We start from the raw sequence: 14,469 nt of genomic DNA, 5'->3' as shown, positions 1-14,469 counted from the left end.
TACAATCTGTTATGTTCTCAAGTAGCTTGTACCTGTGAGTTTTATACTGCTGATTGTGTACAATCTGTTATGTTCTGATTTTATACTGCTGATGTACAATCTGTTATGTTCTGAAGTAACTTGTTATGTGTTTTATACCGCTAATGTACAATCTGTTATGTTCTGAAGTAATTTGTAGTTGTGTGTTTTATATTTCTTATGTACAAATTGTTCTGTTCTGAAGTAACTTGTAGTTGTGTGTTTTATACTGCTGGTGTACAATCTGTAATGTTCTGAAGTAACTCGTACTTGTGTGATTTATACTGCTTGTGTACAATCTGTTATGTTCTGAAGTGATTTGTAGTTGTGTGTTTTATATTTCTTATGTACAATTTGTTCTGTTTTTTTAGAACTTTGTTTGTTTTATACTGCTTATGTACAATCTGTTATGTTCTGAAGCAACTTGTTTTTATATTTTTTATACTTTTGTTATTATAGTTCTAAAGTAAATTGTTGTCATGTGTTTATGTACAACATTCAACATTTTGAAGCTACTTATAGTTTTCACTGTTTCACTGTGCTTTAATTTTAAGTAACATGTAGTTTTGTGTCTTTTTTGTACATGAACCATAAAAGGCTGTATCTTCAAATGATTTTTATAGTTTTGAATGTGACTATTTTACTTACATCTTGATAATCAATGTCTGCACCATTCTGTAGGCTTAATTTTAAGGCTTCTATATCTCCCTTCCCAACAGCTGTAGTAAGTTTCTGTAAGTATAACATAGAAATTACATTTAATCTTGATAATCAATGTCTGCACCATTCTGTAGACATAATGTTAAGGCTTCTGGCCTCAGAACACAATTATTCTTCCCCTTGGCTACAATGCATTTTTTGATTAAAGTCAATTTGAATTAAAAAATTTGCACCGCTTCAAACATGAAATAAATTTAACTGCTTATAGACCATTATTATTCTTATAAAATATGCTTGTCCCAGAACAATCCATCAGTGCTTTTTCTTTTGAGAGCCCTATTGACATGCCAATGGTAGGATTTGAGTCTTGAATAAATGACGAAGGCTTATTTCTACCCTACTTTCATTTTGGCCAAATCACTACTTTCACTTTCAATAATATTTTTTTTCCACATGTTCTACTTATTTCAATAAATATGCAACTGAAAGGACCACTTAAATAGTAAACATTTCAAAGATAACAGTAGACATATCACCTAGGAAGAAATACCCCGTATAATAACTAGGAACTATATTCCTAGACCATGAACAAAGGGAATTAATTGTGATCTGAAGACTTAATCCTATTCGACCTAAAAAACTTAAATTATTCTTATGAAACTTCACAGTTACTTAGCATGATATCTTAATAGTATAAATGCCAAATTTTATTACATTCTGACAAATATTTAAAAAGTTTGGAAGGTTTTTATATGAGTATATCTGTCTGCGGAACATGCTATTTGCAAAGTTTTAGGAATTCAGTCAAAATTTGATTCAGAAAATATTTTTTGGGCATTTTTTTACCAAATAAGCCTTGATCCAGTAAACATAAACTGTATTTAGTTGAAATGAGACAACTTCTAAAGCAAACTGCCTCTTATGTTGCATTATTTGTCAAATTTAAATATCTATAGTTATTTAATCAGAATTGGTCAGTATGATAATGGTACAGTCATAAAAAGCATAATTGTGGATGAATAAACACTGAAAAATTGATTTATTCCCTTCATTCTATCCCACCTATTGGTTATTTACTTCTAAACAACTAAAAGTAATTTAGACTTGACACTTTAAAATTTTTAAGACATTTTATTTTTCATATTTTTAAATGTCTTTGTATGTCATGTTAAACCTTATTGAAATTGCATTTATAAGGTACCCTTATTGATTTAATAAACAAATTAGGTGCATTCTAGCAATTTTATTCCTTTAATTTTCATTAGAAATCATGTAAACTGTTAAAAATGCCAATATCTGCCTCATCTGCCCAAATATGGTAACCTGATGCCTCGCAGGGCGCAGCTTTATACGACCGCAGAGGTTGAACCCTGAAAGGTTGGGGCAAGTGTGGACACAACATTCAAGCTGAACCCAGCTCTAAATTTGGATTGTGATTAAATAGTTGACACAGCATAGGTTTCTGACACAGAATGAATGTGTTCTAATGAACTTAAATTTTTTTGTTCTCTTAGAGCAATTCACTATGCTGTTGAATATTAATCCTCTCAAAAAAATGTTTGAAGAAATTTTCTTTTTATTTATGAAATTTCAAATGAGAAAAATTGAACCCAATTTTTTTAATCACATCCCCCTTTCCCTTATTCCAAAACTAATCTCAATTAAAATTTCTAATGGAGTTTGCAACAATAACTACTCATTTAAATACATCATAAAATATTAAGATGTAAAACAACTGCTTGTTATCACTGAATGGTAAAGATTATTTTAATTTATCAGTTGGTAGTAAAAAGTGAATATACATTGTATATTGTATATAACAAAGATTTAAGTTGATTCTGGACAAAGAAAGATAACTCCAATTAAAAAAAAATCTTGCTATTGCAAAATATTGTGCAATTAGATATTTTTTGCTTACTATTCTGGACAAAGAAAGATACCTCTAATTAAACAAAAATTTGCTATTTCACAATATTGTGCAACTAGATATTTCTTGCCATTGCGCAATACTGTGCAATTGAAAAGACTTGCTATTGCACAATACTTAATATAATAATTTTAGATCCTGATTTGGACCAACTTGAAAACTGGGCCCATAATCAAAAATCTAAGTACATGTTTGGATTCAGCATATCAAAGAACCCCAAAATTTCAATTTTTGTTAAAATCAAACTAAGTTTAATTTTGGACCCTTTGGACTTTAATGTAGACCAATTTGAAAACAGGACCAAAAATGAAGAATCTACATACACAGTTAGATTTGGCATATCAAAGAACTCCATTTATTCAATTTTTGATGAAATCAAACAAAGTTTAATTTTGGACCCCGATTTGGACCAACTTGAAAACTGGGCCAATAATCAAGAATCTAAGTACATTTTTAGATTCAGCATATCAAAGAACCCAACCGATTCATTTTTTGTCAAAATCAAACTAAGTTATTTTTTGTCAAAATCAAACTAAGTTTAATTTTGGACCCTTTGGACCTTAATGTAGACCAATTTGAGAACAGGACCAAAAGTTAAGAATCTACATACACAGTTAGATTCGGCATATCAAAGAACCCCAATTATTCAATTTTGATGAAATCAAACAAAGTTTAATTTTGGACCCTTTGGGCCCCTTATTCTCAGAGATGATTCCACTATATAGTTTAGGGCCGCTCAACGGCCCTTAAATTGGCCAGCGGCCCCAAAAAAATGTTTGTCAATATAAATTCCCAATTCAGGAAAATAAAACAAAAATCTGTATTTCCGGAAAAGTTTCCATCACCGATTACGGCAACTAAAATTTTTCATAGTTTGTCGTCAAAACTTAGTAAAATCCAGATAAAAATGCTGACTATGATCGCACTTTATTAACAACGATTTAATTATGTCAACATGAGGTAAACAATTTTAGCGGCCGGATTCAATTGAAGTTAAAATGTTACGAGAGTATGTGGTCTCGTAAAAGTAGATCGCTCAGCAGGTTGATAAAAAATATGCTTTTTGTCAAAATGGGTGTCAAAACAGCCCTCGGCAAAGAGCAAATTTTATATAACATTGATGAATGAATTTGAATGGTAAAAGCAGATCACCCAGCAGAGCTGGTTATGTTGATTAAATCTTGTTTTGTAAAAGAAATTATTTTATATTTTGCTCTTTTTTCCGCAAAAGACCAAAGTTTGAGTGTTTTTAGAAAATAATGTTGATGATAGACCATTCATGAAATGAGACCCCCTCCTCCCTGAAATACGATGTCATCATTATGGAACTGTTTCAAAAGATATGAAAATGATCCAAATAGTTCTAAAGTTCACTGGTTCAATTGCTTTTAATAACTTATCAATTAAGCATATATATATATACTTTTGTCATTGCTTTTCTTAATTCAACAATTGGCCAGTTCTATTTGAAATACATTTTTTTTTACTGGTTAATTTTGCAAGCCGTTTTGCTATTTAATCTAACTTCAAGATATATCATAAACTTTATAAGATATCTTATATAATAGTTCATTAGATATTTGATATAGTTTGAAAGATATCTTATAAAATTTATAAGATTTCTTATATAGTTCACGAGATATCTGAAATAATTTATGAGATGTCTTATACATGTAGTTTATAAGATATTTCATATAATTTTCTCAATATGATTGATATCCAATGAACTATATAAGATATCTTATACAAAACATATTCATAAGATATTTCATATACTTTAAGATATCTTAAATACATCTTATATATTATATGAGATATCGTATATATTATGAGATAATTTGAAATTCGAATAAATAGCTAAGCGGCCTGCCATAGGTTTATGTTAGCTGGTACTTGTGGTATATATGTTTTTTTTGTAATAGGCCTCATTTACCAAAGTTAAGATGATAGTGCATCATATGCAATGATATTCATGTTTTACAACTTCCCTGGTCTAAATCCAATAATTTCTTCAATCAGTGTACAGAAGAAATTAACTTAATATTCATTTTCCGTTTTTACAGGAAAATGATATATTATTTCGTCTTATATTGTATGCATAAAAAATTCCCAATTTGATAGTCGACAAGGGACCCATTTGTAAACACCTGGAATCATCCCTGATTCTGTTGAGACCAAAACTCCCAAAATCAATACCAACCTTCCTTTTATGGTCATAAACCTTGTGTTTAAATTTCATAGATTTCTATTTACTTATACTAACATTATGGTGCGAAAACCAAGAAAAATGCTTATTTGGGTCCCTTTTTGGCCCCTAATTCCTTAACTGTTGGGACCTAAACTCCCAAAATCAATACCAACCTTCCTTTTGTGGTCATAAACATTGTGTTTAAATTTCATTGATTTCTATTTACTTAAACTAAAGTTATTGTGCGAAAACCGAGAATAATGCTTATTTGGGCCCTTTTTTGGCCTCTTATTCCTAAACTGTTGGGACCAAAACTCCCAAAATCAATACCAACCTTCCGTTTGTGGTCATAAACCTTGTGGTAAAATTTCATAGATTTCTATTGACTTTTTCTAAAGTTAGAGTGCGAAAACTAAAAGTATTCAGACGACGACGACGCAGACAACGACGACGCCAACGTGATAGCAATATACGACGAAATTTTTTTTAAATTTTGCGGTCGTATAAAAACCTTACTGTAACCACTGAACCATGAAAATGAGTTCAAGGTCAGATGACACCTGCCAGTTGGACATATACACTTTACAGTCCTTCCATACACTGAATATATACTAGATCTATTGCTTATAGTATCTGAGATATGGACCTGACCACCAAAACTTAACCTTGTTCACTGATTCATGAAATGAGGTCGAGGTCAAGTGAAAATTGTCTAACGGGCATGAAGACCTTGCAAGGTACACACATACGAAATGTAGTAATGCTATTACTTATAATAAGAGAGAATTTAACATTACAAAAAATATTTTTTTCAAGTAGTCACTGAACCATGGAAATGAGGTCAAGGACATTGGACATGTGACTGACGAAAACTTCATAACATGAGGCATCTGTAGCAAAGTATGAAGCATCCAGATCTTTAACCTTCTAAAATATGAAGCTTTAAGACGTTAGCCGCCATCGGATCACTATCCCTATGTCGAGCTTTCTGCGACTTAAGTCGCAAGCTCGACAAAATTGTTAACCTTCAAAAATTTTTTTTTTTATAAAAATCATGGATCCTTGAATTTTCTTTCTTGTAGTATTTTCTGGTCTTTGACCTTTGTCCTTTTAAAGACATGTAATACACTTAGTCCTTTAGTTGCCCTTACTTTTGTCCTTTTTAAGACATGTAGTTGTGTTTTTCATTCACTAAGTCCTTTAATTGCCTTTTGAAGACATGTAGTTGTGTATCATTCACTTAGTCCTTTAATTGCCCCTACTTTTGTCCTTTTTAAGACATGTAGTTGTGTTTTTCATTCACTAAGTCCTTTAATTGCCTTTTGAAGACATGTAGTTGTGTTTTATTCACTTAGTCCTTTAATTGCCCCTAGGTACTTTCTCGTCCTTTTTTATATCAGCTAGTAGAAATCTCTCTATTAACTTACTTAAAGAGATATATATATAACTGTATGTAGACTGAATAAATGTAGATGTGGGATATAATAAAGCAATGAGAATGTAACCTAACAAGACAAAAAGTGTGTTGTATCAGTCGGCTCTTTATACCATAAAATAGATTGGTCTTATTCAACTCACATGAACTTTACAATGGCAAGGGGAGATAACTTCTGTATTTTTATCTTTTTTTTATGTAGAAAAAATGTCCCAATATTTTTTTCAAATAACTCTACAGACCTACTTAGAGTTTCAAATAAACAAGGATTCTGATTGTACTACATAAATAATACACTATCTCCCACCACTCACTTATAGAATCTTTTTTTCACCTAGCACCTTGCTTTGTCCAAGTTTATTTTTTTGTTTTTGGAATAAGTAGTTTGGTAGTTCACTTAGAATTCTACTAGTTTTTACTTGTATCTAATTGTACACTAATGGGGAACAAGACTACAAATGACAAGAAGACTATTAAGTAAATCTTACCTTATTCCAACTTGCCATTATAGCCTAAAAATAGAAAAGAAAAGTTATATTTAATATATACTGTTGAGTTTTAATTGAGGTATTTGTGTTATTGCCAATTGAAAATACATGATCACTATGGGTGGTAAAATACTGACCTAATATTTTCATCTTCTTATTTTATTCAAATAATATATAATAGCATTGAAACAGTAATTTATCTCAACTTTTCTGCACTATTTAAAGTTAATGAACTGAACTCAAAACCTTAAAAACCTAATCACATACCTAAATGAGGTACAAATGTATTCTACAAGCAGGATGTGACTCTTTCCATCAAACACCAGAACATGTATTGCACTTTCCCAGATCTAAAAATTTCAAGTTTTATTTACCAGCATTAAGACACACATAAACAAGAATGTGTCCATAGTACACGGATGCCCCACTTGCACTATAATTTTCCATGTTCAGTGGACCGTGAAATTGGGGTCAAAACTTTAATTTGGAATTTAAATTAGAAAGATCATATCATAGGGAACATGTGTACTAAGTTTCAAGTAGATGTGACTTTAACTTCATCAAAAAGTACATTGACCAAAAACTTGAACCTGAACTTCGCACTTTCATTTTCTATGTTCAGTTGACCAAATTGAAAATTAGAAAGATCATATCATGGGGAACATGTGTACTAAGTTTCAAGTTGATTGGACTTCAACTTCATCAAAAACTACCTTTAACCTGAAGTGGGACGAACGAACGGACGAACGAACGAACGAATGGAAGCACAGACCAGAAAACATAAGGCCTCTCTACTATCGTAGGTGGGGCATAAAAACAATATTAAAAATCATATTGCAGCTTCTCGAAACACTGTCTATGATCAACTAGACCAGTCACATTAAATTCAATCATTTTATATTCTGTATGTGCCTGTCGAAAGACAAGACCTATAAGGTAGTGGATGTAGTTAGAACCTGTGTACCATATTTGTTTTTCCTTCATTGTTGTAGTACAAAGTAGGCTGGTTTTTTTTTCTTTTGAAATGTTTCACATTTTATCATACCAAGTCTTTTTATAGATGATTATATGGTATGGGTTTTTGCTTTTGCTCATTGTTGAAGGCTGTTGGACGACCTGTAATTGTTTATATCTGTGTCCTATGGTCTAGGAATAATTGTATCATTGTTAATCATACCACACCTCCTTAAGGTAACTTTGAACTAGACAAATAGACTTGTGTGTAGCTGCATGAAATTGATAGGACATTTCTGGAATCATGTCTTTCACCGGAAAATATCCTCAATTTCGCACGCCTTTATGACGTCATTTACCCGATAAAAGGTGCGCTTGTATCCCTTCTCTATCAAAGTTTCAAGCCCTTTCAGAATCGTCATTCTGCAGGGTAGTTTAGAAATAATTTATGTTCAGTAAGTACGTAATCTTAATTCCCATACCACTTAAGGGAGGGTAACCAACTTATTAAATTTTAATTTTCCAAATATTTTGTGCAATATACGATCAAACTTTTTCACCCGTTCGCTCAACATGTGTTGGAAGTGACGATGTCTACATTGTAGTCATATGGTGATGGAAGTCATATGACAGATTCAACTAACTACCATATCCCGGAACTGGCCTATTGAGGTAACATATTCACTGAGGCATAAATGATCATTCCCTAAAATTATTAAAGCCAAGAAAACTTTCATGAAAATTTTCTTTGTACAATGCACAACAGAAAATCCAAGAATGTGTCCATAGTACATGGATGCCTCACTCGCACTATCATTTTCTATGTTCAGTGGACCTGGAAATTGGGGTCAAAACTCTTAAAATTAGAAAGATCATATCATAGGAAACATATGTACGAAGTTTCAAGTTGATTGGACTTCAACTTCATCAAAAAGTACCTTGACCAAAAACGTTAACCTGAAGTGGGACAGACGCATTTTCTATGTTCAGTGGACCGTGAAATTGGGGTCAAAACTCTTAAAATTAGAAAGATCATATCATAGGGAACATGTGTACTAAGTTTCAAGTTGATTGGACTTTAACTTCATCAAAAACTACCTTGACCAAAAACTTTAACCTGAAGTGGGACAGACACATTTTCTATGTTCAGTGGACCCTGAAATTGAGGTCAAAACTCTAATTTGGCATTTAAATTAGAAAGATCATATCATAGGGAACATGTGAACTAAGTGTCAAGTTGATTGGACTTTATCAAAAACTACATTGACCAAAAACTTTAACCGGAAGCGGGACAGACGGACGAACGGACGGATGAACAAACAGACGCACAGACCGAAAAACATAATGCATAAAAACTGCTAACAAGCTACAACTCGACATTATCAAGCTGTTCATCAAATATAAAATCATTCTCTTCCATAGAAGTCAAGAAAAAGAAATTTTCTTTATAGAATAAGTGTTGTATAATTTCAAACTATTGGTAAACAGGAAGTGGATGCACGGCAGAGGAAAACTGCTTACAGAGTGTATTTTATAAACCCACCACCTCCCACACTATAAAAGGTGAACACAATACCACAACACCATGAAAGATTAATGAGGGGGTTTTTATGAATTGATTTTTTTTGGTAATCTTAAAAAACATATATTATACATACTAATTAGATAAATACTGATGAATGTACCTCTGAGGTCAGTCTTTTTTATAAGTAAGGTTGTGTCGTCATCTCAAGTATCTGTAAAAAATAACTATAAATTGCATTTACTTGTTAAAGCCTGATATATGTAAATACATATCAATTGTCGTCATCTCAAGTATCTGTGAAAAATAACTATAAATTACATTTACTTGTTAAAGCCTGATATGTATAAAATTATAACATGTCCTTTTCCATATTGGCCCTGGTATCATCCCGAGACTCCCATATTGGCCTCGAGGCTTTAGCCGAGGGCCGATATGGGTCGAGGGATGATACCAGGGCCAATATGGAAAAGACATGTTATAATCTATTTATCACATATTTATGTTTTGCAGGAAAGAGGGAAAAAAAGTTCAAATATAAGAATTTAATGAAACAAAACAGGTAAATCTTTTTAAAAAAAATCACAAAAGTTTTACAACATTTTCAAATTTAGTTTTATCATTTACTCCATAGAAATTTATTGTCACATTTCCACTTATTTTAGAACATGGCAATACACAAACGCGAGAGTTTTGGAAAATGGCAATACACAAACGCGAGAAATTTGGAATATGGCAATATATAAACGCGGGAAAATTTAAGGACGCAATGACGTCACGTCATTTGGAGGGCACAATATCAATATACTTTTTTTCGCCCCGGGCAATTTTGAGGTTATTGCATATGCAAAACCTAAGGTATTCATAACAAATATGTGATAAATGTAAATACATATCAACTGTCGTCATCTCAAGTATCTGTGAAAAATAACTATAAATCATATTAAATTGTTTAAGCCTGTTATATGTAAAATATATGTATCATTTAAAAATACTTCATTGGTACTTCTTTTTATTTTGTAATTAACTGTTATGAATGTTCCTTATAAACATATCAATGTTTGTGTGTTATCTCCCTGTTTCTTATAAACAAATAAATGTTTGTGGGTTATCTCCCTGTATAAACATATCAATATTTGTGTGTTATCTCCCTGTAAATGCTGTATAAACATGTCAATGCTTGTGGGTTATCTCCCTGTTTCTTATAAACTTATCAATGTTTGTGGGTTATCTCCCTGTTTCCATTAAACATATCAATGTTTGTGTGTTATCTCCCTGTAAATGCTGTATAAACATGTCAATGCTTGTGGGTTATCTCCCTGTTTCTTATAAACTTATCAATGTTTGTGGGTTATCTCCCTGTTTCCATTAAACATATCAATGTTTGTGTGTTATCTCCCTGTATGAACATATCAATGTTTGAGTGTTATCTCCTGTTTCTTATAAACATATCAGTTTGAGTGTTATCTCCTGTTTCTTATAAACATATCAATGTTTGAGTGTTATCTCCCTGTATGAACATATCAATGTTTGTGTGTTATCTCCCTGTATGAACATATCAATGTTTGAGTGTTATCTCCCTGTATGAACATATCAATGTTTGTGTGTTATCTCCCTGTATGAACATATCAATGTTTGTGTGTTATCTCCCTGTATGAACATATCAATGTTTGAGTGTTATCTCCTGTTTCTTATAAACATATCAATGTTTGTGGGTTATCTCCCTGTTTCTTATTTCTTATCTTCCTAAATTTTATGGCCCGGTTCATTAAAATGAGGACCTTGTCATATGAGGTTATTTTTGATTTGTTGACTATATATTGACCTGTATACATCACCATACTTGCTTTGTTGGGTTGCTGTCTCATTGACATATATCTCACATTTTACATTAGAAACAGATTTCAAAAGTAAATGATCCGATTTAGTTCTTATGTAATGTACATTTACCTATAATAACTTGACTGGACAAGGATCACATTGACTGGACAAGGATCACATTGACTGGACAAGGATCACATTGACTGGACAAGGATCTAAAAAATACAAATTATAGATATTTAAACTAAACACGAGGCTAAAAAAGAAAACACCAACAAACAACAGTACACAAAACTCAAAATAAACAAGCATTCTGACATTATTGCATGGCATACAGAGTCCCCTACCATTTAGAAAATCATTGAACTGGAACAAAATGTTAACTTGATCTATAACTTGTCATGGTGTAAACTATATAACAAATATCAATTTGCTAAAGAAAAGGGAAAAAATCCAAAATGTCATTTATCTTAATACAATGTCTTTTAAACTAGAGGCTCTAAAGAGCCTGTGTCGCTCACCTTGGTCTATGTGAATATTAAACAAAGGAAGCAGATTGAAAATTGACTACAAAGGTCAATAACTCCTACAGGGGTCAATTGACCATTTCGTTCATGTTGACTTATTTGTAGATCTTACTTTGCTGAACATTATTGCTTTTTACAGTTTACCTATATCTATAATAATATTCAATATAATAACCAAAAACAGCAAAATTTCCTTAAAATTACCAATTCAGGGGCCGCAACCCAAAAACAGGTTGTCCAATTCATCTGAAAATTTCAGGGCAGATAGATCTTGACCTGATTAACAATTTTACTTCATGTCAGATTTTCTCTAAATTATTTGGTTTTTGAGTTATAAGCCAAAAACTGCATTTTACCCCTATGTTCTATTTTTAGCCGTGGCGGCCATCTTGGTTTGATGGCCAGGTCACCGGACACAATTTTTAAACTAGATACCCCAATGATGATTGTGGCCAAGTTTCAAATAATTTGGCCCAGCAGTTTCAGGGGAGAAGATTTTTCTAAAAGATTACTAAGATTTACGAAAAATGGTTAAAAATTGACTATAAAGGGCAATAACTCCTAAAGTGGTCAACTGATCATTTTGGTCATGTTGACTTTTTTGTAGATCTTACTTTGCTGAACATTATTGCCTTTTACAGTTTATCTCTATCTAAAATAATATTCAAGATAATAACCAAAAACAACAAAATTTCCATAAAATTACCAATTCAGGGGCAGCAACCTAACAACGGAATGTCAGATTCATCTGAAAATTTCAGGGCAGATAGATCTTAACCTGATTAAAAATATTACCCCATGTCATATTTGCCCTAAATGCTTTGGTTTTTGAGTTATAAGCCAAAAACTGCATTTTACCCCTATGTTCTATTTATAGCCATGGCGGCCATCTTGGTTAGTTGGCGGGGTCACCGGACACAATTTTTAAACTAGATACCCCAATGATGATTGTGGCCAAGTTTGGTTAAATTTGGCCAAGTAGTTTCAGAGGAGAAGATTTTTGTAAAAGTTAACGCAGGACGACGACGGACGACGATGGACGACGCCGGACGCCGGACGCCAAGTGATGAGAAAAGCTCACTTGGCCCTTCGGGCCAGGTGAGCTAAAAATGAGTTATTTCCCTTTGAACAGAAATTTAGTAATTAATAAGTATTTCATCAAAATATAATTCTAGGGAAAGTTAAAAACTAGAGGCTCCAAAGAGCCTGTGTCGCTCACCTTGGTCTATGTGAATATTAAACAAAGGAAGCAGATGGATTCATGACAAAATTGTGTTTTGGTGATGGTGATGTGTTTGTAAATCTTACTTTACTAGTCTTGCTGCTTACATTTATCTCTATCTATAATGAACTTGGCCCAGTAGTTTCAGTGGAAAATGTTAATAAAAATTAACAAATTTTATGAAAATTGTTAAAAATTGACTATAAAGGACAATAACTCCTTAGGGGGTCAATTGACAATTTCGGTCATGTTGACTTATTTGTAAATCTTACTTTGCTGAACATAATTGCTGTTTACAGTTTATCTCTATCTATAATAAAATTTAAGATAATAACCAAAAACAGCAAAATTTCCTTAAAATTACCGATTCAAGGGCAGCAACCCAACAATGGGTTGTCAGATTCATCTGAAAATTATAAAGCAGATAGATCTTGATCTGATTAATAATTTTACCCCGTGTTGGATTTGCTCTAAATGCTTTGGTTTTTGAGTTATAAGCCAAAAACTGCATTTTACCCCTATGTTCTATTTTTAGCTGTGGCGGCCATCTTGATTTGATAGTCGGGTCACCGGACACATTTTTTAAACAAGATACCCCAAAGATGATGATTGCCAAGTCTGGATTAATTTGGCCCAGTAGTTTCAGAGGAGAAGATTTTTGTAAAAGATAACTAAGATTTACGAAAAATGGTTAAAAATTGACTATAAAGGGCAATAACTCCTAAACGGGTCAACTGACCATTTCGGTCATGTTGACTTATTTGTAAATCCTACTTTACTAAACATTATTGCTGTTTACAGTTTATCTCTATCTATAATAATATTCAAGATAATAACCAAAAACTGCAAAATTTTCACAAAATTACCAATTCAGGGGCAGCAACCCAACAACGGGTTGACCGATTCATCTGAAAATTTCAGGGCAGATAGATCTTGACCTGATAAACATTTTTCCCCTGTCAGATTTCCTCTAAATGCTTTGGTTTTTGAGTTATAAGCCAAAAACTGCAGTTTACCCCTATGTTCTATTTTTAGCCGTGGCGGCCATCTTGGTTGGTTGACCGGGTCACGCCACACATTTTTCAAACTAGATACCCCAATGATGATTGTGGCCAAGTTTAGTTCAATTTGGCCCAGTAGTTTCAGAGGAGAAGATTTTTGTAAAAGATAACTAAGATTTACGAAAAATGGTTAAAAATTGACTATAAAGGGCAATAACTCCTAAACGGGTCAACTGACCATTTCGGTAATGTTGACTTATTTGTAAATCCTACTTTACTAAACATTATTGCTGTTTACAGTTTATCTCTATCTATAATAATATTCAAGATAATAACCAAAAACTGCAAAATTTCCATAAAATTACCAATTCAGGGGCAGCAACCCAACAACGGGTTGACCGATTCATCTGAAAATTTCAGGGCAGATAGATCTTGACCTGATAAACATTTTTACCCATGTCAGATTTCCTCTAAATGCTTTGGTTTTTGAGTTATAAGCCAAAAACTGCATTTTACCCCTATGTTCTATTTTTAGCCGTTGCGGCCATCTTGGTTGGTTGACCGGGTCACGCCACACATTTTTTAAACTAGATACCCCAATGATGATTGTGGCCAAGTTTGGTTCAATTTGGCCCAGTAGTTTCAGAGGAGAAGATTTTTGTAAAAGTTAACAACGACGACGGACGACGGACGACGGACGACGGAC

At 32.6% G+C, this 14,469-nt stretch overlaps 2 long non-coding RNA genes across 3 annotated transcripts in view; both read right to left on the bottom strand.

The window, feature by feature from the left end:
- Positions 1-664: 664 nt before the first annotated feature.
- Positions 665-7,068, bottom strand: LOC134690894 (uncharacterized). The gene is made up of 3 exons (XR_010102046.1): positions 6,984-7,068; positions 6,717-6,740; positions 665-750 (listed from the first exon to the last, which is right to left on the bottom strand). It is a non-coding gene; the product is annotated as an uncharacterized LOC134690894 (long non-coding RNA).
- Positions 7,069-11,142: 4,074 nt separating this feature from the next.
- Positions 11,143-14,469, bottom strand: part of LOC134691500 (uncharacterized) — a 172,019-nt gene continuing 168,692 nt past the window's right edge. For both annotated transcript variants that reach the window (XR_010102157.1, XR_010102156.1), the window contains exon 3: positions 11,143-11,228. This is a non-coding gene — a long non-coding RNA (uncharacterized LOC134691500). The remainder of the gene's footprint in view (positions 11,229-14,469) is intronic.

The sequence above is a fragment of the Mytilus trossulus genome, chromosome 11, assembly GCF_036588685.1.
Source record: "Mytilus trossulus isolate FHL-02 chromosome 11, PNRI_Mtr1.1.1.hap1, whole genome shotgun sequence".
NCBI classification, from domain to species: Eukaryota; Metazoa; Mollusca; class Bivalvia; order Mytilida; family Mytilidae; genus Mytilus; species Mytilus trossulus.
This window is presented reverse-complemented; position numbering and strand designations above follow the sequence as displayed.